The sequence below is a fragment of the Crocuta crocuta genome, unplaced genomic scaffold, assembly GCF_008692635.1.
Source record: "Crocuta crocuta isolate KB4526 unplaced genomic scaffold, BGI_CrCroc_1.0 scaffold48, whole genome shotgun sequence".
In the NCBI taxonomy this organism is placed as follows: domain Eukaryota; kingdom Metazoa; phylum Chordata; class Mammalia; order Carnivora; family Hyaenidae; genus Crocuta; species Crocuta crocuta.
Window position 1 is genome coordinate 9,214,112 of NW_027533089.1, and position 24,969 is coordinate 9,239,080.

The following is a 24,969-nucleotide window of genomic DNA, read 5'->3' on the forward strand; positions in this document are numbered from 1 at the left end:
CTCTCTCTGACCCTCCCCTGCTCACACTGTCTCTCTCTCTCTCGCCTAGAAATAAATAAAACATTTAAAAAATTTTAAGAAAACAAAAAACAAAAAAAAACAACAGGAGAACCTAAATTATAATGTTGGAAGTCAGCAAAATGGTAATCTCTGGGGAGACGAAGAAGGTGATGATTAGGAGGAAGTACAAGAGAGTCTTCTGAGATGCTGGTATTCACTTTAGATGGGTGATGCTTGTATAAGGTGTTTCAATTTTGTGATGATGCTTCAAATGAGGTGCTTAGATTTGTGCATTTGTATATGTGTTGCACTTCAATTTTTAGAAAGCTAATTTTTAAAAGAAAAAAGCTGATCACTTAGGAGTACTTATTTACCTTTTTAAAAATATTTTATTTTATTTATTTGGGAGAGAGAGAGAGTGAGCACGTGCTGGCGGAGAGAGAGAATCTTAAGCAGGCTCCCAGCACGGAACTTGATCCCATAACCCTGGGATTATGACCTAAGCCAAAATCAAGAGTTGATCGCTAAACTGACTGAGCCGTCCAGGCACCTCAGGGGTACTTATTCGCCTTGTAAAATAATTCTGCTTTCCAAAAAAGAATGTTGGATCATTTATAATGTCTTACAATTTTCATAGAACTTTTCAGAAATTTGTCCACTGAATAATAGAAGTTAAACTTCCACAAATCATTAAACGTAAGGTAGGGGAGTTTAATCGTTACCTTAGTTTTGACTGCCATCTAATGGTGAGAATGTTGCATTATATAGAAGCAAATAGAACCTGTCCCTGCAGTGAGCAACAGAACATTGACTTTGCTACAGTTTGTAGGTCTGCTTTTCTGTAATTTATTACTTACAAATATTAGGCAAATATTTGGACATGAGGTAGAAATTAGATGTAATGTTAGGATATATAGATGTTAGGACATGATGTAGATATTAGGACATTCACTTAAGACTGTTAAATATAGAATAAAACCGAAATTTCCGTTTCTTTGTGTCAGAATTTCATAACCCTTTTCCAATTTTTATTCTGCCTCCTGACCATACTCTACAGACCTTACAGATTACAGCCTACTTAGTGTGGAAAATATTAGGCAGCAACAATATATATTTCTGTTACCAGGAAAATCCAAAAGGAGAAATAGACTTAATATGTGTAATTCAATTCTTGGAATAAGCAGTGCTCAGTACAAAACATTGGATTAATATATTCCTTAAAGCATTCTACTTGAACCTTAGCTTTTCAGTGGGAATTTGGAAAGCAAAGGCCTAGGTGGCATGTTGCTATAATCTGACCTAGAAGATATATATGCTGTGATGAAATCTACCACTAAACGAGAAAGGTAGAGGAGGCTTAGGTGAGAATTCTAGGTGAGAATAAGCACTTTTGCACCTCAAGTATTAACTAGATATTTTTGAAAGCAAAGAAGACTTTCCCTAGGCAGAATCTTTGGAAAGAAGCTTTAAGATAACTGGCACCCTTTGGTGGATTTCAATAATTTCCATGGAAAACTGAAAAATAGAGGGAATTTGGAAAAGAGGAAGTTTCGGTTATATTTCTTCTGTATTTCATCAAATCCAGTATGATGACTAAGAAACCAAGATGAACACAGGTCCACCTCCAGCAAAATGCCCCAACCCCTTACGTTATGATTAATCCAGACAAACTAATAAATTGGCTTTTTGTTTGCTTGTATGACAGTTTCATTGAGGTATAATTGACCTGTTATAAACTTCACATATTTAAAGGGATATATATGCCGTAAAACATTAGTTTGCAGGCATAATTTGTTCCAGAAACGCACTTTTAATTCAAAGCACTTACATATCAAAGTAAATTTCAAGAACCATTGGCTCAATTGTGATCGATCATGTGACATTTGGTATCATACTACTCATATTGTAAGACATCGCTCATTTGTCAGTTAACATTTATTAGAAATGTTTGCTCGTCTTGAAGAACACTCACAGAACAAGTTACTCACAATCCCAGGTTTTAATCCCAACAGTCAAGAAATGAATATATTCATCACCCCCAAAAATTCTCTCATGACCCTTTGGAACCCAAAATTCCTCACTCTATCCTGCTCTTTCCCTAGGCATCCATTGATTTGCTTCTTATCATTATGGATTAATTTAAGTTTTCTAGAATTTTCCATAAACAGAATCATGATGCATGTACTCTTCACTGTTGTACTCCTTTTACTCTGCAATTATTTTGAATTCATGCATATTGTTGCTATATCGGGGTGCCTGAGTAAGTTAAGCATTCGACTCTGGATTTCAGCTCAGGTCACAATCTCATGTTTCTTGGGATTGAGCTGCTAATAGCACAGACCCTACTTGAGATTCAGTCTCTCTTTCTCCCTTCCCCTCATCTCTCTACATAAATATAGGTGCTTGGGGGACTTAGTCACTTAAGTGTCTGACTTCGGCTCAGGTCATGATCTCACTGTCTGTGGGTTCGAGCCCCACGTCAGGCTCTGTGCTGACAGCTCGGAGCCTGGAGCCTGCTTTGGATTCTATGACTCCCTCTCTCTCTGCCTCTCCCCAGCTCGTACTCTGTCCCTCTCTCTCTCTCTCAAAAAGCAAATAAACATTTAAAAAATAATAAGTAAACATTTTTTAAAAAGAAAGTTTTATTGTTGCTAAATAAATTGTTAATTCTTTTTTACTATTTAGTGTCCCATTGTGTGGGTATCCTACAATTTGTTTATCCATACATGTTGATTGATGTTTTGATTCACTTGACTTACCAGCAGCCTATTTGTAAATATTACTAATAAAGCTGCTATGAACATTTGTGTAACAGCATGTGTGTAAATACATGTTTTCATTTTTTTCCTTACAGTGATTACCTAGAAGGGTTCAGCAGGCTGAATAATGACTTGCCAAAAATGTCATGTCCTATTCCCCAGAACTTGTGAATATGTTACCTTATAGGGCAAAAGTTACTTTGAAGTTGTGATTAAGTTTAGGAACCTAAAATGGGGAGATTATCCTGATTATCTAAGTTAGCCCAGTGTAATCACTAACATCTTTACAAGAGAGACGCAATAGAGTCAGTCAGACAGAAGACGAGGTGATGATGAAGCAGAAAACAGAGAAAGAAATTGGAAGATGCACTACAAAGCTGTCATCATCAAGACAGTGGGGTATTGGCACAAAAACAGACACAAAGACCAATGGAACAGAATTGANGAAAAAAAGAAAGAAAGAAAGAAATTGGAAGAGGCTATGCTGTTGGCTGTGAGGATGGGGAATGGGATCAGGATACAGGCAGCCTCAAGAGCTAGAAGGCAAAGAAACATTCTCCCCTGGAGCTTCCAGAAAGAACCAGCCCTACCAACACCTTGAGTTAGCCCAGGGAGATTGACTTTGGACTTCTGACCTCCAAAGCTGTAAGATAATAAATGTATGTAGTTTAAAGTCACAAAGTTTGTGATAATTTGTTATGGCGGCAATAATGTAATAGAATGTAATTGCTAGGTCATATAGTAGGTCTATGTTAAACTTTTTAAGAAATTCCCATCTGTTTTCAAAAGTGATTATACCATTTTAAGTTCCCACTCACAGTGTATGAGAGTTCCAGGTGCTTCATATGTCTCCTGGTACTTAGTATTATCAATTTTTCTAATTTAACATTCTAGTGGGTATATGGTGGTATCTCATTGTATTTTAAGTTTGCATTTCGCTGATGAACAATGATGTCCAGCATTATGTCATGTACTTATTTGCCAATCATACAGCTTCTTTGGTGAAGTAACTGTTTAAATCTCTCTTGGGGCACCTGGGTGGCTCAGTCAGTTAAGTGTCCAACTTCAGGTCAGGTCATAATCTCACAGTCTGTGAGTTCAAGCCCCACATTTGGCTCTGTGCTGACAGCGTGGAGCCTGGAGCCTGCTTCAGATTCTGTGTCTCCCTCTCTCTCTCTCTCTCTGCCCCTCCTCTGTTCACACTCTGTCTCTGTCTCTCAAAAATGAATAAATGTAAAAAAAATTTTTTCATCTCTGTTGCCTATTTTAAAAAATTGGTTTATCCTCTTTTGTATTGTTTTTTTTCTTTAAGTAGGCTTCATGCCCAGCATGGATCACAACCCCATGATCAAGACCCAAGCTGAGATCAAGAGTCAGTTGCTTAACCAACCAACCACCCAAGCTCACCCTGGTTTTTCTTCTTACTGAGTTGTATGAGTTCTTTATGTATTTTATTTTATTTTTTAATTAATTAATTAATTTTTAAATTTACATCCAAGTTAGTTAGCATATAGTTCAATAATGAATTTAGGAATAGATTCCAGTGATTTATTCCCTATATGTATAACATCCAGTGCTCATCCCAACAAGTGTCTCCCTTAATGCTCCTTACCCATTTAGCCCATCGCCCCCACCCAAAACCCCTCCAGCAACCTTCAGTTGAAGAGTCTCTTACGTTTTGTCCTCTTCCTTGTTTTTATATTATTTTTTCTTCCTTTCCCTTATGTTCATCTGTTTTGTATCTTAAGAGTTCCTTATCAATTTTAAATCCCAATTCTTTATTGGATATATGTTTTGCAAAATATTTCCCAGCCCATATATAAGAGTGTATCTTGAAGAGCAAAAGTTTTTAATTTTTATGAAGTCCAATTTGTTGTTTGTGGTAGGCAGCTTCTAAAATGGCTTCCAATGAAGCCTACTTTCTGGTATTTGTGCCCTTGTGTAATCCTCCCTTTGAGTGTGAGCTGGACCTAATGATTTATTTCTAAGCAAAAGTTTGTGGGGAACGTGATGGAATGTCACTTCTAAGAGTCTGATACAAAAGCCCATGACTTTCTTCTTGCTTATAGCCTCTCTCTGGATTTTATTTCATTCTTCCCCCTGATGAAGCAGGCTGCTCTGTTGTGAACTGCCCTGTTGAGAAGCCCACAAGACCTGAGGTTGGTCTCTGGCCAGTAACCAGCAAAGAAATAAGACTTTCTCAACAACCCTTGAGAAACCGAATCCTGCCAACAATCACATGAGTGAGCTTGAAAGTGAATCCTTACCCAGATGATCCTTCAAATGAGAACACAGCCACATTGACAGCTTGATTATATACTTATGAGAGACTCTGAAGCAGACAGCCCAGCTAAATCCTGCCAGATTCCTGACCCACAAAGGTTATAATGTATATTGCTTTAAGTCACTAAGATTGGTGGTAATTCTTACATATTAGTAAATAATTACTACAGTAGACTTTTAAAATTATTTTTTGTGTCCTATTTAAGAAATTTTTCCCACTCCCCCCAAAATAAATCTTTTCCAAATATATCTTTTTCAAAGACATGAAAATTTTCTCCTGTTTGTTTTTAGAAATTCTAAAGTGTTAGCTCTTATGTTTAAGACTATGATCCATTTTGAATTAATTTTTGCATATAGTATATATACAATGTAAAGTAACAGTATATAGCATGTATAGTGTGAGGCTCATTTTGTCACATATGGCTATCTAATTGTTTCAGCATCATTTGTTTGAAAGATTACCCTTTCCCCAGTGAATTGCATTAGTCCTTTGTGAAAATCAGTTGACCATGTAGGTGTGAATCTAATTACATGCTCTCTATTCTATTGTCTATTTTTACAACAATACCATAGCACCTTGATTACTGTGGCTCTCTAAGTCTGGATATTAAATAGTGTAAATCCTTCCCCACTTCTTTTTCAAAGTTGTTTTGGGGCATGTAGATGGCTCAGCTGGTTGAGTGTCCAACTCATGATTTCAGCTCAGGTCATAATCTTAGGGTTGTGGGATCAAGCTCTGCATCAAGCTCCTCATTGGATATGGAGGCTGCTTGAGATTCTCTCTCTCCCTCTCTTTCTCTTTTTGTAAAATAAATAAGTAAGGGCACCTGGGTGGCTCAATCAGTTAAGCGTCCATCTTCAGCTCAGGTCATGGTCTCATGGTTTATGGGTTCGAGCCCTTCCTCGGGCTCTATGCTGACAGCTCAGAGCCTGAAGCCTCCTTCTGATTCTGTGTCTACCTCTCTCTCTCTGCCCCTTCCCCACTCGTGCTCTGTCTCTCTCTCTCAAAAATAAATTAAAAACATTAAAAATTTTTAATTAGTAAGTAAACAAATAAAAAAACAAAGTTGTTTTGCTTGTTTTAGATTCTTTTCATTTTCAGAAACATTTTAGAATCAGCTTGTCAATTTTTATACAAAAAATTCTGCTGACTTTTGTTATTGGGATTGTATTGAATCTATAAGGGGAGAATTGACATCTTACCAATATTGAGTTTTCTGCTCCATGAATAGGCTATATCTCTCCATTTATTTAGGTCGTCCTTAATTTCTCTCAGCAATGTATAGACTTTCAACATCTTTCATTAAATTTATTCCTAAATTCTTCATATTTTTAATGATATTAAGACTGGTAGAAATTTTTAAATTTTAATTCTTTACTGTGGCTAGTATTTTTATATTTTTTCTATAATGACCTCATGTACTTCAATGATGAAAATTCACTTCTTAGGTATAGTAGCTTTTTTAAAAAAAATAGCTCCTTATTCTTTTTTATTTTTTTTATTTTTTTTATATTTTTATTTATTTCTAGGAGAGAGAGANTCAGGTTCTAACTGACAACCCCAAGATCAAAAGTCACATGCTCTACAGCTGAGCCAGCCAGGCACCTCTGTTCCTTAGGATTTTCTACAAAGATAGCTATGCTGTGTACAAACAGAGCTTTCTTTTTTCTTCTACAATCTATATGGTTTTTGTCTCTTTTTATGGCCTTAATACAATGCTGAATTTTTTTTTTAAATGAGCATGGACATTTTTTGCCATGTTTGAAATCTTAGAGGGAAAGATCTTTCATGATTAACCATAAGGCTAGCTGTTAGCTTTTTTTCTATACGGACTTTGTCATGCTGACCAAGTTCCCTTCTATTGTTACTTTGCTGGAAGTTTTCACGGGGAATGAATGTAAGTTTTGTCAAATGATCTCTACCTATTGAGATGAATGTGTGAGGGTGTGTGTGTGTGATTTTCAAATGTTATACCAGTCTTACTTTCCTGGAATAAACTACTTTAATCATAATGTATCATCCTTTGCATTCATTATTGGATTTATCTTGCCCAAATTGTCTAAAGACATTTTTTACCTTTATGTTTATGAGGAATATTATTAGAATGTACTTTTCTCTTCTATTGTTTTTGTCTGGTTTGGGTACCAGATTATTGCTGGTCTCATACAATGATTTAAGAAGCATTCCCTTGGGGCGCCTGGGTGGCTTAGTCGATTAAGCGTCCGACTTTCGCTTAGGTCATGATCTCACTGTTCGTGGGTTCGAGCCCCGCGTCGGGCTCTGTGCTGACTGCCAGCTCAGAGCCTGGAGCCTTTTTCAGTCTGTGACTCCCTCTCTCTCTGACCCTCCCCTGCTCACGCTGTCTCTCTCTCTCTCTCCTAGAAATAAATAAAAAACATTAAAAAAAATTAAAAAAAAAGAAGCATTCCCTCTTCTTCAATTATCTGAAGGAATTTTTATACAATCTTAATTATTTCACTTTTACATTTTGATGAACTTCAATGTGAAGTGAAGCAACCTGGGCCTAGAGTTTTCTTTATGGGAAAGTTTTTAACTAAAAATTTGATTTAATAGCTATAAAATTTTTTCATATTATCTTTTTGAGTAATCTATTGATTAAGCTTTAGCAGTTTATATATTTCATCTAAGTTGTTGAAATTATTGGTATAAAGTTATTCCTAATAATAGTTCCTTATTATATTTTTAAGGTTTATAGACTCTACAGTGATGTCCCTCTACTTCTTAATACTTACGACTGTCTTCTTTATTTACCTTTACTATGTAACTATTAAAATATACACATAATGAATAGACAGAACTGTAATGTATAAAGTAAATATGTAGCCAAGGCATTCCTGTTCCTGAAGCATTTGAAGTAGATATTTCCATGGAATTTTTATGGGATAACTTTTCAAAAATTTGTTTAATGTTTATTTATTTTTGAGAGAGAGAGAAACGGAGTGCAAGCAGGGAGGGACAGAGAGAGAGGGAGATACAGAATCCAAAGCAGGCTCCAGGCCCTGAGCTGTCAGCACCGAGGCCCATGTGGGGCTTGAACCCACAAGCCATGAGAGCATGACCTGAGTCAAAGTCAGATGGTCAACAGACTGAGCCATCCAGGTGCCCCTCTATGGGATAACTTTAAAGAAAGTAAACAAGAAGGAGACTAAAACATTTATATTGGTTCCTGAGTTGAGGGGTGTCTTCTGGACCCACACTCTAAGCAATCCAATCCTTTCATTCTATATAGAACAGGTCAGAATCAATATGTGAAAATATTCCCTTGGCTTCGAGTTCCTTTATGGAAGACATTTTTCCCAATTTGTTTTTATTGTGGTAAAATACACATAACATAAAATGTACCACCTAAACCATTCTTAAGTGTACATTTCAGTGGTATTAAATATATTGCTAATGCTGTACAACCATTACCACCATCCATTTCTATAACTCTGCATCCTGTGAAACTGAAACTCTATACCTGTCACCAGGGACTCACCAACAAGCTCCAAAAAAGCCACAATAACCTAGTTTTGTAGCCTTACTTAGAGGTGCTGCTTGCCACCAGAAACTAAGGGCTGGATGCCAGAGGCTTCAAGTTCCAAACAAGCCCCATGACCTAGCTTTTGACTGATATGATCCAGTTTAGATGCTGTGCTAACCTTCCAGTTGATCTCAAGATCATTACCATCTAATTGTAATAATAAAAAAACATGCCTCCCAGCACCATAATAGATCCGACTGCACCTGATTAAGGGAGGAAAAGAGGTGCCACTCTTATTCTGAGAAGCCTCTTGCCCCTTCTCCAAAAAATCCCGGATGTCCCCTTACTTACCAGCCCCTTAATTACCCTACTCCCTTAAAACACTGACCAGGAGACCTAGTCAGGGAGCAGGTTCCTTTAGAACATGGGTTCCTGGGGCACCTGGGTGGCCGAGTCAGTTAAGCGTCCTACTCTTGACCTCAGCTCAGGTCTTGATCTCAGGGTCCAAAATTCAAGCCCTGTGTTGGACTCCACGCTGGGCATGAAGGCTACTTAAAACAAACAAATAAACAAACAAACAAAAACAAAGCATGGGTTCCTTTCTCCATTCTCTGGTCATTGAATAATTACCTGCTTGCCATCAAATACTGTTTGCTTATCTGGTGAACTGTACTGAGTAGGAAAAGAAACTGCCACTTTGGTAACATATCCGTCAAACAGCAAACTGCTCATTCCTCCTTCTCCCCCTGGCAACCATCATTCTGCTTTCTTTCTTTCTGATTTTCTGATTTTTCTGTCTTTCTGATTTTGGTTACTCCAAGTACTCATATAAGTGGAATCTTACAGAATGTTTCTTTTTGTGACCTTCTTATTTCACTCATAATGTCCTTAAAGTTCACCCAGTTGTAGCATATGTCAGAATTTCCTTCCTTTTAAAGGCTGAAAAATACTCCATTTATGTATATAATACATTTTACTTTTCTGTTTATCTGTAATGGACACCTGGGTTGTGTTCAACATTTGAACTATTGTGAATAATGCTGCCACGAACGTGGGTATACAAACAATCTGATCAAGTCTCTGCTTTCAGTTCTTTTGGGTTTACAGACAGAAGTGAGTCACATACAAGTCAAGTAAGTTTACAAAAGTCACTTAGTGGAAAAAGGACATGCTGGCATTTAGATACAGGTAGGCTTGGTTTCAGATCCAAGTGCTCAACTTTGCTTTGTGCTGTCTCCTGGCAAGCCTTTTCATCAAATGCTATTTTCACCTATAGTTTCTTCCTGAATCAAAGCTTTTAGGTTTATAATTTCCACTGAAGTGTCCATTTACAGGCTGCCCTTCTGTTAAATAATAGATATGCCCATAATAAGCTTTCCTACACATGCTGGAGTGAGAGCCAGGCTGTTATTTCAATCACACATAACACATTCCCCGTTTTTTTCTAGTTAGCTACAGATCTTTATCCTATTCTGGAGAACATTTAGATAACTTCAGCCTATAAATTCATAAATTGTATATAATACCAAGACATTGGCATTGGTATTGGGGGAGGATCGAACCCACAAACCATGAGATCATGAGCTGAGCTGAAGTTGGAGGCTTAACTGACTGAGCCACCCCGGTGCCCCCATTCTCCTTTTCTAACGAGGAAGGTAGGACCTAAAAAAGGTAAGTAATCTCCTCCAGGTCTTATGCCTAAACAGGGACAGGACTAAGATTAGAAAACCCTGCATTCTGTGCCCCCAGCCTAGCATTCTTTCCGTTACAATACAAGCTCAGCAAACATAGACTGGGCATTTACTATATTCCAGACATGTAATATTTAGGTTTTTAATTTTTTAAAAATTATTTTTTATTACTATTATTATTTTTTTTTTTAGAGAGAGAGAGAGCATGAAAAGCGGGAGAGGGGCAGAGGTAGAAAGAGACAGAGAAAGAATCTTAAACAGACTCCACACTTAGCATGGAGTTGAGTGCGGGGCTCAATCCCACAACTGTGGGATCATGACCTAAGCTGAAATCAAGAGTTGCATGCTCAACTGACCGAGCAACCCAGGTGCCTCTAGTTACTTTTTTTAACGTAAAAACCTATTTTTATTTATAATTTGCACAAAAAAATAAGCATGCCTCTAATGCATAACTTTGTAATGTCCAATTTGACAGTCTAACACATGAGAAAATGGAAAGGAATCTCATTTGTCCAAATTCATGGTAGAATTATACATTTTACATAACTTTTCTAGGTAACATAACTTATTCATTTTCAATGCAAAATAATCTTAATGTTGCCATTTTAAGTATCATTTAAATTTTTCCTCATATTTCAATAATTATTTTGTATTTTCCTTTGTCTTTTTTTTCCATTTTTAAAATTTGAGTATAGTGGACACACAGTGTTTTATTAGTCTCAGATGTACAACGCAGTGATTCACCAAGTTTATACTTTATGCTGTGTTTACCACGAGTGTAACTACCATCCGCCCTGACACGTCACCATTACAATATCACTGACTATATTCCCTATGCTGTGCTTTTATTCCAATGACTTAATCATTCTATAACAGGAAGCCTGTATCTCCCACTCCCTTTCACCCATTTTTGCCCGTCCCTCTACTGGCAATCATCAGTTTGTTCTCTGTATTTATGATATCTAGTTATTTCAATATGTATAGTTGAACTACCTACCACTGAAATGACATACAGTTGCTGTTATCAGTTACACCTGCATACAGCTATGGTGTTGTTAACCTGCAGAAAAATATTATATAGGTTGACAATGCCTTCGATTTGAAAGTTATAACTATAGGTATTTATTTTTATTAACACCTTACTAGGAAAAATGCCACATATACAGAAAAATGGGGAAAAAAACCCAATTCAACACCATATGCTTTCCATTAGCATCTATCTAGAATAGACTTAACATTTGTCAACACTTTACCATCCTTTCTTTGCATGGGTGTATTTTGTTTTTTCTGAACCATTTAAAAATGGGTTGCAGGGCCACCTGGGTAGATCAGTTGGTTGAGCCTCCGACTCCTGATCTCAGCTCAGGTCATGATCTCATGGTTCACAATTTCAAGCCCTGCATCGGGCTCTGCACTGACAGTGTGGAGCCTGCTTGGGATTCTCTCTCCCCCCTCTCTCTCTCTGCCCCTAACCCACTCGCACTCTCTATCAAAATAAATAAGTAAACTAAAAACAAAAAAATAGGTTGCAGACATCGTGACGCTTTACCCCTAAATAGTTCAGCAAACATGTTCTAAGAATAAAGATGTTCTTTTTTTTTAAGCTTATTTATTTATTTTTAAGAAATCTCTATACCCAACATGGGGCTTGAACTCACATCCCAAGATCAAGAATTGCATGTTCCACAGACTGAACTAGCCAGGCACCCCTTTCATTGGTTATCTTCTCATACTTCTTTGCAACAAAAATAAGCATGTAACTTTTCATTACAAAAAACATTTGTTTCCTCTGATCATAAGGCTCTAAATGTTTGGAAAAAATTATTTTGTATATATACATATATATACACAAAAGACTTCAGGTATNAACATGTAAGTCCAATTTTATTGGAAATGCATTTCTTAATGAATTGAATGGGCCATTTCAATTTTTTTATATGGATGAATAAAACATTACTACAATGAAAGAGGATTTGGCAGCATCGGTTCTATTCCTAGCTTTCTGTTTCAATAGATGTAAGCACTGAGAAACCTGTTTACATAAATAAGTAGTTGGGAATGGAAGGAATTTTGTCAGAGTAATGCCACTCACTTCTTTGAACTGCTGAGTTACAGGCAAAAAAAAAATTATATAATCTCTCATCAAAGAGAGATTAAGAGACCCATAATTTTCACTGATTTCTCCACTGATGACTTAATTAAGTTCTCCTTTAAATTTGGGGGAAGAAAAAAAATTGAAACCACCTGACTTGGAAAAGGATTTGCTACCCAGTCATTCACTTTCTTCACATCAACCACATTCAAAATTTCCTTTTCTACGGCATGGGAGTTTTTAATGACTCAGGAAATGCATTGAGAAGAATTTGAGATGTGAGCAGGGTTTATATAGAATGGGGAAAAAAGCAATTGTGACAGGGGATGTGAGAAAGGAGAAACTACACTTCCATCACAAGCTCATACTCAAGCAGATCAGTCTTTGGAAAGAGGATATATGTTATTTGAAGATGTAGAAGTTGACTCCTTAAAATGTATCGTTCCTTTGTACCTTGGGAAAGTCTTCAGGTATCTAACAGGTTAAGCATCATGTCTGTGGGAACGCTGAGAGGTAGCTATGTGTCTATTTGTGTAGTTCGGCTCCATACTGTGAAAACAAGTAGCATGAAGGATAAATAAATCTTTATAATTTTGAACCACTGGGAACTCAAGAGTTATAACTCCAGCAAAATCTAGATCATAGGTAGAAGGTAGAAATTTCTAGCTAAAGTGAGGTACTGCCATAACAAGAACTTAAATATTTAAGAGACAGATGGCAGGTAGCAAGAAAACCATTTTCAGAGGATGGAAAGATAGCAATCCATGTTACGCAGTGATAAAATGTTTCATAAAACCGTTTCCTACAGTTCATTTGGGAAACAGATCATGTAATAAATTTGCAGCTTAAGCAACAGACTGGTAAAAAAGGAATGCTTTATGTTCATTCCTGTTGGCTTGCATTTGACAAGATACTACAAAAAAGGCATGAGGTGAAAAAAGAATTGACCGGTTTGCAAGCAAGAATGAAAAGAATAAATAACCACCAGTCTGAGGACTCAATAGGCAACTATTTCTCAACCCCAAATAATTACAGATAAAACCGAGAAATGCTTGCAGTGACAAAGGAGAACTAAAACTCAGCCTGAAGGCAATGCATCAAGTTAGAGAATGGCTGTTTCACCAATTTTTTACATCTCTGTATGGATTAATAGGTCCCAAATCAAAGGTCCAACCAACTAAGGTTATTTAGATACAATGGCTCAGAGAAAAGAGACTAAGGGGAAGTGACACACACCAAGTCTGATAAACCTATGTAATCACAATGAGAGACAGAAAGGGAGAGGGAGAGAGAGAGAGAGAGAGAAAAAAAAGCAGAGTTATATCAAATGAGAATCATGCCTTCAAAGGAAATACAGATGTGACTACTGGCTTATGGAGCTGATGAAAATGACTAGTTTGGGTACTTTTCCTCTTTCATTAAGTTTCTGAGAGAGTTGCAGTTTCAAAATAATTACTAGACTGGGCTAAATAAAATTGATCATGACTATTCACTCTTAGAACGCCAATATCTCTGGAAAGAAAGGAGGAGGACATATTCCCCCAAAGACCCATTCCAGATATGGCCAAGGATAATAATGGAGAAAATCGTTCACAGAAAGAATCAAGAACAGTGGAGAACAAAGAACAAGGGAATCACTGACGGGGGAAGAGTTAGAGTTTAATGAAGAAATATTCCTCATTCCCCAGGGGGATATAAGATCCTCAGAATAGCTGCCGAACAGAAATTTAGAACTGCCACAGATGGGTGTCTGCCTCTGCTCCACGTCTCCTTCCTGAAGGGAATCTTTACAGTGGTTATTCTATCCATGGGACCAGATAACTTGACTTTTCAGGCATAGGTTTTGATGTTAAAAGGAGCCACATCTCTACCTAGTGTAGAGGCTACTGCATATCACTCAGAGGTTCTGGGTTTTGATCTGGATGCCCTGACTAGATGAAGCTTTTAGATTGTCTACCTCGGCAAGACGGTGCATGTATTTTGCATGAATGAGGAAGAATTAAATGAATATTTGGTGACCAGAAGAAAACATTGCTTCTCCCCAATATTTCTGACTTTTTTTTCCTTCCAGACACATGGTAGGACTCTACTTCCTTGCCCCTTTGAAGCTAGAAGTGGCCATGAGATTTCTTTTGGGCAATAAAACTGAACAGAAGTCACGAGGGTCACTTCCAGGGGGAAGACTTTAAGAGATCTTGCAGAACTTCCCTTCTCCCTCGCCTTGTATGGTTCCCGCTGATGTTTCAGGCAGTGAAGCCTCTGTGGATCTTTTAGTGAGAGCAACATGGAGCAGAGCCCCTACTGTCCTAAGAGGGACATACTGCATGAGTAAGAAATACACTCTTGTCATTTTAAACTACTAAGATTTGGAGGATATTACAATAGCCTAACACAGAAACAAACAAAGACAAACAGAAAATAGCTTATCTTACCTGAAAAAAAAAAAAAAAGAAATGCATATATCTTAAAATAATAAAATCTAAAAATGACAATCTTTAAAATAAACTTCTTTCCAAAATTTGGCTAAGTGCCTCGACAATCAATGCCTAGTAAAAAATTAGGAAACGTGTTCATTGCAAACCTGAGAGTTTGCAATGAATGTTTAAAGAAACTTCATAATCTTAATACCAGCTAGAATTACACTGTACTGTAAAACATATTAAAAATAACTATGATCCCCAGTTTGCAAAGAGCCAAGGTGGAGTGGGATTGTTGAGAACACATGGAAGTGTCTCCTCAAAGTGGTAGCCAAGGTGATGATAACATTGAGATTTCCGTTGAGAACAGGGACCAAATCCTTTACATAGTCTTACTTGAGAATCTAACAGTGCCTGACATGTAAATAGGCACATGGTAAGTATTTATTTGGCTATAGCTGAACCCAGTTGATTTTCTGACAATCTAACCTCCAGGACCAGCTTATAGAACTAGGCTATCCTAATTAGGGCTGCCAGTGGGAGCAGCATAGCGGTATTGAGGGAAGTGATTCTGGTACGGTAAAAGGCAAGCTTGGCTGTTAATCCCCAGATCTTTTGTTCCAGGAATAACAAATAAAAACTCCTAGTCCCCATTGTTCATATTGCTAACTACTCCTCTATCCCTGTGATTTAATTTCATGAGACAATAGATTCTTCTTTTTGCCTAAGGGAGTCACATCAGGGTTTTGTCACCTGCAAAAAAATGCCCTCTACTATAATCCTTTCTCAATCAATTAACATAACAGGTATGAACAAGTAATTATAAAACAGTGCCAAGCGGTACTGTGCAGCATGTAAAAGGGACAAGCCTAAAAGTCTAATGAAGTAGTTGGGCATAGTGGATAGTCGTGATATAAGCAAGCAAACTTGGAGGCTCAGTGACTTGTTGACCCAGGGAGAAGTGTTTGAATATTTATGATCAGATCCGTGCATTCATGCACATTAGTGTCAGAAGTCCAGGAAGACAAGAGGAGTCTAAATCCAAGAGTGTCAACAAAGGCAAGAAGAACCAAAGGGTTCAGCTGTTTGGTCGGTATTAGGTTTCCTTTTGTGTGTAAGCAGGTAGATTTGTGTTTGCAACTAAGAAAAGGAAGTGCCTCACAGATGTTAGAAAACCCAGTTACAGAGGGTGGGGGACCCCTAACACACCAGACTAGGGAGGCTGCAGCAGCCCTGGGCTGCTGGACCATCTGTAAAATGTGTTTGGTCCAGTTCGCTGGCTGACTGGCTCCGTTCCAAAAAAAGCAATTAAAAGGTAGCTCCTAGATCCCAGGCAGCTTGTACTACTGTGAAAACCTTTTATTTTTCATTTTTTTTATAGTTTATTTATTTCTGAGACAGAGAGAGACAGAGCATGAGTGGAGGGGGGGGGCAGAGAGAGAGACACACACACAGACTCTGAAACAGGCTCCAGGCTCTGAGCTGTCAGCACAGAGCCTGACGTGGGGCTCAAACCCACAAACAATGAGATCATGACGTGAGCTGAAGTCAGACACTCAACCGAGCCACCCAGGCACCCCTGTGAAAACCTTTTAGGCCAAACCTATAGCTAGAAAGAATAGCTTAAGGTAAACTATTTTAAAACTAAAAACATTATTTTTGTCAGATGTTCTCTAAATGAAATAATTTACATCCAATTACTGCAGGCAGCCCCACTGACATACTTTCATGACTTAGATATACCTTAAAAATATTTTTATTGCAAAAAATTCTCATATACACAGAAGTAGAGAGGTTAGCATAATTAAGGTCCACATACCCATGACTGACCTAAACAGTTATCAAGTTTTACCATATTTTATTTCATCTGTCCTTTTTACTGTTTTTATTGATTTTTAAAGATTTTATTTTTTATTTTTTTTAATTTTATTTATTTTGAGAGGGAAAGAGAGAGAGAACAAGTGAGGGAAGGGCAGAGAGAGAGGGAGAGAGAGAATTCCAAGCAGGGATTCAACACTGTCAATACAGAGCCTGATGCAGGGCTCAGTCTAACAAACAATGAGATCATGACCTGAGCAGAAATCGAGTTGGACACTTAATCGACTGAGCCACCCAAGTGCCCTTAAAGATTTCATTTTTAAGTAATCTCTACACCCAACGTGGGGCTTGAATTTATGACCCCAAGGTCAAGAGTCCCATCCTCTACCGATTAAGCCAGACAGGTGCCCCGCATCTGTTTTTTATTGTTGAAGTATTTTAAGGCAAATCTAAGACATCATTCACCCTCACATATTTCAGTATATATTAAAAAAAATTTTTTTTTAATGTTTTTTACTTATTTCTGAGAGAGAGAGAGACAGCGTGAGCAGGGGAGGGTCAGAGAGAGAGGGAGGTATAGAATCTGAAACAGGCTCCCGGCTCTGAGCTAGCTGTCAGCACAGAGCCCAACGTAGGGCTTGAACCCACGAACCGTGAGATAATGACCTGAGCCAAAGTCAGACACTTAACCGACTGAGCCACCCAGGTGTTCCAGTATACATTTTTTAAGAAAGGTCATGTTTTTACACTACCACCACACTGCTGTCACACTGTAGCAAACAGTATTGGTATTTTTTTCCCATATCATTTTGGCTCTTGCCATTTCAGTGTATGTTCTTTCCCTGAGGGCTTTCTCTGGCCCCTGGAGAGCCCACTCTGCCTTCCAATGCCTGATGGGAGCTGGTATATAAGTAACCCAGGTCCCTTGGCCTGTGGGTGGGGATCAGCTCTGAGGTATATTTCACACTATTTCCCAAGTACATCAGTGAGATTAAGTTTTACTTGCCCACAGTGCTTAGGTTGCTTAATAGTGCAGGTTTTATTGGCTTCTATTCCTTCCTCATCTCACTTCCTCCGCCTCTTCCAGTGTCTCCTGGGATCCCTTCTTAACCATACTTCTTGTATTTGAATCTTTATCTCTGGGTCTGGGAGAACCCAAACTGAGAAACTCATGTAACCAAACTCACAATAATTCTTTGGTGTCATCTAATACCCAGATCTTATTGAGATTTTCCTAATTGCGTCAAAATTATCTATAATTGGTTTGTTGAAATCAGATTTTTAAGCCAGTTGCATTTGGTTGTTTCTTAAGCTTCTTTTAATCCAGAGCAGTCTCTTCTCCCTTACACTTTTCTGATGCCATTGACTTGATTACAGACACCAGTTGTGCTATTGAACTCACCATATTCTGGATTTGTCTGTTTGCTTCGTTGTGTTCCTTTATCTCCTCTATTTCCTATAATGGAAGTTAGCTTTAGAAGCTTGCAGGTTCCACTTCTTTGGGAGGCAAGAAGACTTCATAAGAAGTGTTGTTAGCTTCATATCAATCACTTTAGGAGACACATATTGCCTGGTTGTCCTGCTTTCAATGAGACTAAGGTTGATAAGTGGGTTCAGCTGGTTCATCTCAGAGGGTTCAACAGGAGGCTGTGCTGCTTAAAATCCATGTTCCATGCGTCATTGCTAACACTGTTCTATGACTTCAAAGGCAGCTGCTATGTTCACAGTGAACATTTTGTACGGTAAAATAATTTTAAACAGGCTGTAAACTGTTAACCGTTTCATGCCTTAAATCATACTCCAAGCTATTTTCTAAGAAAAACTCTGTCCCACTCACAGCTTGGATTATACTCAATGCACTGTTAGAATGGGAACTAGACCCCACCCCTTCCAGGAAGTCCTATTAACCCATTTCCACCCCCCCCCAAAAAAAAAAATCCTGAGTATTGCAACGTGCCAGGTAATGGAGTAGGTACCAAGGATACAAGGGTAAGCTGATCAGTCTTTCGCTCAAAGAACTTAATAGTCTTGTAAGGATCTTACAAGTGATATAATGGTAAGCACATAGTAGTGGTACCTAATTTGGAGGGAGGATGTCATTAGGAAACTCTTCTTGGAGGAAGTGATATTTAAATTGAAACCTACAGGGTAAGTTCTTAAAGGATAACTGCCAGGAAAAGAAAAGCTTTCCTTTTCTTGAAATTGATATGTTTTTTCTTAAGGACAATATGGATCACATAATTGTTAACTCTTTTTGCTTTGATCCTTAATAATTTTTTAAAATTATTTTTTAATGTTTTATTTATTTCTGAGAGAGAGAGACAGCGTGAGCAGGGGAGGGTCAGAGACAGAGGGAGACACAGAATTGGAAGCAGACTCCAGGCTCTGAGCTGTCAGCACATAGCCCGATGCAGGACTCGAACCCACAAACCGTGAGATCATGACCTGAGCCAAAGTCAGACGCTTAACCGACTGAGCCACCCAGGCACCCCTGATCCATAATAATTTCAATTTTGAGACTTAACTCTAATTATGTAGGACATAATAGTTTGCATATTTCATTCCAAATGTATCCTGGTATTGCTTTTCTTTTTATTCTTTTCCTGACTTTTAAATTCTGTTTCAATTATACACATTTTTGAAGCTACCTCAAATCCCAATCTTTTTTGCTTATATTTAAATACAGGAACAAAAACATTCCCATATTGGCCCGGACCAGGGATGAATCTAACTTCATCAGAAATGGTCTTAAGGATCTTTTCCACGAGGGCATCCAGGTGGCTCAGCCGTTAAGCATCTGATTTTGGCTCAGGTCATGATCTCATGGTTCATGAGTTGGAGTCCCACATTGGGTGAGCTCAAGCCCTGCTTCAGGTGAGCACAAGCCCCACTTCAGGTGAGCTTGAGCCCCACATCGGGTGAGCATGAGCCGCACTTTGGGTAAGCTCGAGCCCTGCTTTGGGTGAGCCCCACTTCTCTCCCCCACCCCCACCCCCTGCCCCTTGCTCACTTGCACACATGCGCGCGCTCTCTCTCTCTCAAAAAAAAAAAAAAAGGATCTTTCCCACGCTATCCGCTACCCCGGGAGGGATCCATATGGCATTGTTCTGCGTTCCTGTAATAACTTAAAGGGAAACTTTCACAAAATCCACACCCTTGATGTCCTGCAAATGGAGGAGGATGTCCTCAAATTCCTTGCAGCAGGAACCCACTCAAGTGGCACCAACCTTCCAAACGGAACAGTACATCTGTAAATGGAAAAGTGATGGCATTTATCATAAATCTGAAGAGAACCTGGGAGAAGCTTCTATTGGCAGCTCATGTCATTGTTGCCATTGAAAACTCAGCTGATATAAGGGTCATATCATATAGAAAAACTGGTCAACAAAGTGTGCTGAAGTTTGCTGCTCCTATTGGAGCCACTCCTCTTGCTGGCCACTTCACTCCTAGAACCTTCACTAACCAGATTCTGCAGCCTTCCGTGAACCAAGACTTTTGGTGGTTACTGTTCTCCGGGCTGACCACCAGCCTCTCACAGAGGCATTTAGTTAACCTGCCTACCATCGCTCTGTACAACAGACTCCCCTCTGCACTATGTGGACATTGCCACGCCATCCATTGCAACAAGGGAGCTCGTCCAGTGGGTCCGACGTGGTGGATGCTGGAAGTTCTGAGCATGCGTGGCACCACTTCTTGTGAGTGGCCATGGGAGGTCATGCCTGATCTTTACTTCTACGGAGATCCTGAAGCGATTGAAAAGGAAGAGCAGGCCGCTGCTGTAAAGGCTGTGAGCATGGAGGAATTTCTGGGTGAATGGACTGTTCCAGCTCCCGAGTTCACTACTGCTCAACCTGAAGGCACGGACTGGTCTGGAGGCGGGCAGGTGCCCTCTGTGCCTTTCCAGCAGTTCCCTGCTGAAGACCGGAGCGCTCAGCCTGCCACTGAAAACTGGTCGGCAGCTCATACAGCTCAGGGCGCTGAAGGGGTAGGAACAACCGCTGAGTGGTCTTGCTCTTTCACAAAAGCAATCAAAATGGAATAAGGTTGACAGAAAATGGTTTCTATAAAAAAAAAAATCATCTTAAGGAGGGCATAACTTTCATATCTGCTACCACCCATTAGTCCCTGAAGGAGAGTGATGTAGGGGGAAGTGAAGTGGAGTCAGAGACAGGCATAACTCCCAGACCTGACAAGATTAGTACCAACTTTAGTTTGAAATCCTGTGGAAGGAATTTTCAGGGACTCCAGGATCTTTTCCTGAATTATTACCAATACCTGTTTTTCATATGCTCAGTTTGAACTGAAGAGCCAAAACNTCCTTCTGTACTTGCATCAATGCCGGCTCCTTGGAGGTCTCTGGGACTCGCGATTCGGGCACAACAGAACTTAACCATTAAATTAATTAAGATCTCTGTGGCTGCAACCAACAGAGAAGTGACTTACAGTTTGTATTATTTCCCAAGGCCGCCACAACAAACTATCACAAACTGGATGGCTTAAAACAACAGAAACTAATTTTCTCACGGTTCTGGAGGTCAAAGCCCAAAATCAAGGTATCAGCAGAGTCATTCTCCCTCTGCAGGCTCTGGGGGAGAACCCTTTACCTCTTCCAGCTTCTGGTGGCTCCGTGTGTTCCTTGGATTGTCACTGCATAATTCCAATCTCTGCCTCTGTGTTCATTCACACTGCCTTCTCCAGCACTTTCTCCTCTGTGTGTCTTTTATGAGGACACTTGTTACTGGATTAAGGGCTCACCCAGATAATCCAGGATCATCTTATCTCAAGACCCTTAATTTAATTATGTCTGCAAAGACCTTTTCTCCAAATAAGGTCACATTCATAGGTTCTGGTGGTGAGGACACAGACACATCTTCTTGGGGCCACCATTCAATCACTCAGTGGCCTAAACAGTGAAACCATTTTCATTATCTTACATAGAAAGAAGTTTGATGTGATAGGCAATTTAGGATTGGTGTGGCTCAGTCATCCCTTCAGAGACCCAGACTCTGTCTTTCCCCTCCACAGTTCTCAGCAGGTTAATTTTTGTTCTCCAGCCTGCTACCTTAAGATTAGAGGACAGCTGCCCCAACTCCAGGCCCCACGTCCTTCACAGAACTGTAAACAGAGCAGGAAGAGGGAAAAGAAGAGAAAGTAACAAGACCTCTCCCTGAAGCCTCCGTAGCTTCCCTCTATGCCCCATCATGGTCTACCAAAACGTATTATTGGCAAAGAGGGATGGGGATGCCATGACAGCCTTGGATCTATCAGGATATATGCCCTGGGGCACACTGCCACACTGAAGCTTGAGTTTTGATAATAAAAAAAGGAGAGATGGCTATTGTGTAAGCAACTAACAATATTTGCTACAATTTCTAAATGTATTTCCTGAAGATTATTAATAAAACTCACTAGTCCTTTTATTTACCAATTTACATAAATTCCTTCAACCCATGTTTATAACATCTACTATATGTTGGGTAATGTGATAAAAGCAGGAATCTCAAGATCATCAAGATATAGTCCCTGTCCTCAAGGAGCTCTTGGTTGAGTTGAATAAGAGATGAAAACACAGTAATTCCAAGACAGCGTGATAAATGCTATGTTAGAGATCTGTGCCTGGTGCATTGGGGGAACACAATAGATTGCAATTCATTGAGAAGGAATTAAACAGAGGAAAAGACAGGAGTATGTAATGGCGTTCTAGAGACAAAAGAGCATGCAGAAAGACAAAAATGATTGGAGAACACTGCTACACCTTTTTGGAACTATAAATTTTTTAATATGGCTAGTGTGGAGAACTATGTAGGTAGTAGGAAGGCAGGTGAAGCTAGTAGGATGGGTGAGAGCTAGATGGTGAAGAGCTATAAATAGTGAAATAAGAAAATGACACTTGATCCCAAAATCTATGGGGAGTTATTGATGGATTTCAATCAAAGGGACAATAAAATTAGACTGTTTAGGAGCCTGGGTGGCTCAGTCGGTTGAGCATCCGGCTTCAGCTCAGGTCATAATCTCACGGTTCGTGGGTTCGAGCCCTGCGTCGGGCTCTGTGCTGACAGCTCAGAGCCTGGAGCCTGTTTCAGATTCTGTGTTTCCTTCTCTCTCTGCCCCTCCCTTGCTCATGCTCTGTTTCTCTCTGTCTCAAAAGTAAAAGAAACTATAAAAAATTTTTAATAATAAAATAAAATAAAGTTAGACTATTTTAGAAGGATTACTCTGACAGTAATTGGATGTATCTGACTGCATTTCTGGATGGTGGTGCCATTCCTAAAATGGGCAAGTACAAGTGAAGGGAAGAAGATACTAAGTTCAGGTGTGTATTTTGAAGGGTGAAATACCTGTCCCAAATCCTTCTCTCTCTCCCTCTCTCTCTTTCACTCACTCTCTTGCTCTCTTTTTCTTGCCTTCTAATTTACAGGCAATCTATCATGCCTTGTGGACTTATTAGCCTCTATTTTTGGTTTCATTTCCATTATCTTAAAAAAGATATTCATGGATTAGAAAGGAATATATCAAAATGTTCCCAGTGGCTGTCTTTGTGGTTGGATTATGACCTTAAAGAAAATACTTCTCAGTATTTCCAAAACTGAGCATTTTACATGCATCTAAAAACCAAATACCATCAATTCTAACTGCCTGAGATGGTTTCATTTCAGAGCCAGTACTTTTTCCCCTAGACATTGGCCTTCTTGAGTAATTTTAAGTAAATGCCAAGTTTTCTTAAATTGTCAATTAAACTTTAAAATGTCACCATTCAATTGTTTTTGGTCATACTTCTGATTTCTTATCGATACACTTACCACGATCTTGCTTATCAGTCTTTCAATATCTCCTTGGAAAAAGTCTTGCCTTGTTCATCTTTAGTAGACCCAAGACCTAAATATCCAGCAGACTGATATGTAATAAATACTTACTGAATTGGAATGTATAATATGTATCTTTGTGTTCCTAGTTCCAAGCTCAGTGCCAATGCCCGATAAACACAAGTGGAGCTACATTTCTCCTTTTGGCCAATACTCTGCCAGAGTCCTACGTAATCACTGGGTAACAAAAATACATTTCCATTCTCTCAAACAGTATCTTTTTGTCACACTGTGTGTGTGTGCGCGTGCGCGTGTATACCAAAACATTTATATACATACACATTTACATGTACACGTACGTATTTGTTTCTCTAATAGGTTTAAAGATCCTACCACCACTGTACCTTTGAAAGACTGCTAAGTCAGGAAGTTTTTCTAATTTACCAGTGAGAAAACTAAGGCTGGAAGTTACCTAAGATTACAAGTACTGCACTTCTAGACGTTGGTTCCAAAAAACCCTCTTATTTATGGTATCAAATGTTTAAAAGCGTAAGATAGAAACTCTTCTATCCTAAAATTCCATTCTGGGCAGAACTATCATGAGTGCTAAGATTCCTTTTGTAAGCCAAGTTTATAATGCCACGTTTTAGATATTGTGGTGTGTTCAGCATCATCTCCACAATTTTATTGTATTCCAAGAGCTGGGAAGCCTAGGAATTTTCTTGGCCTCCCTAGCCAGCAGGAATCCTGTTTAGGATTCAGTCAACGGTGGGCATGTGCAAGAGACTGGAAAATGAAAGGAAGAAAGAAACACTATTCTAGTTCAGGCAGTGGTGGCACCAGCTGAGCTGCACCCTCTCAGCATACAGTCGGCTCCTGTGGCACCTGGCTTGCAGGTAAACATGGGCATCTGGTAGTTTGCATCAACAGCATGGGGGCAGGGAGCATAACTCCCTTAAGTCATGGGCAGTATGGGGTCTTGCGGGAGTTGAATTCTGCAAACAACTGTAGGCTCCAGGGGAAGAAGCAGCTTCCTACAGTTCCTCGTCACTGGCTAACGTGATCTCTTTTAGTTTCTCTAGCCCTTCCAACAATGTTGTTATCTTTTTTTTTTAATGTTTTTTATTTATTTCTAGGAGAGAGAGAGAGAGAGACAGCGTGAGCAGGGGAGGGTCAGAGAGAAAGGGAGTCACAGACTCTGAAACAGGCTCCAGGCTCTGAGCTGGCAGTCAGCACAGAGCGTGACGCGGGGCTCGAACCCACGAACTGCGAGATCATGACCTAAGCGAAAGTCGGATGCTTAACCGACTAAGCCACCCAGGCGCCCCAACAATGTTGCTATCTAATTTCCTGTGTTAAAACCTCACTTAAAATACCTCATTTTCTGATTAATTATGTGGCATAACATTTTATCTGACCTTCCCAGAAGCAGAGAATGTGCTATGCTGGGAAAATTACTTTTCTAGATAAATTTAAAACTTTCACAACTAAAATATCAATTTTCCTGAAGTTTTTCATTAAATGACTCATACATGGTCCTTCTTCCTAAACAGAATACTTGAAAGGCAATTTTTCTTCTTTTCCATTATTATCACCATTGAATATTCACTGAGTGTCTCCC

The 24,969-nt window shown here is 39.1% G+C and overlaps 1 pseudogene; it reads left to right on the forward strand.

Annotated features, from left to right (window-relative positions):
• LOC144216653 (small ribosomal subunit protein uS2 pseudogene) overlaps positions 1–20,587 on the forward strand; it is a 31,009-nt pseudogene extending 10,422 nt beyond the window's left edge.
• Positions 20,588–24,969: the final 4,382 nt, after the last annotated feature.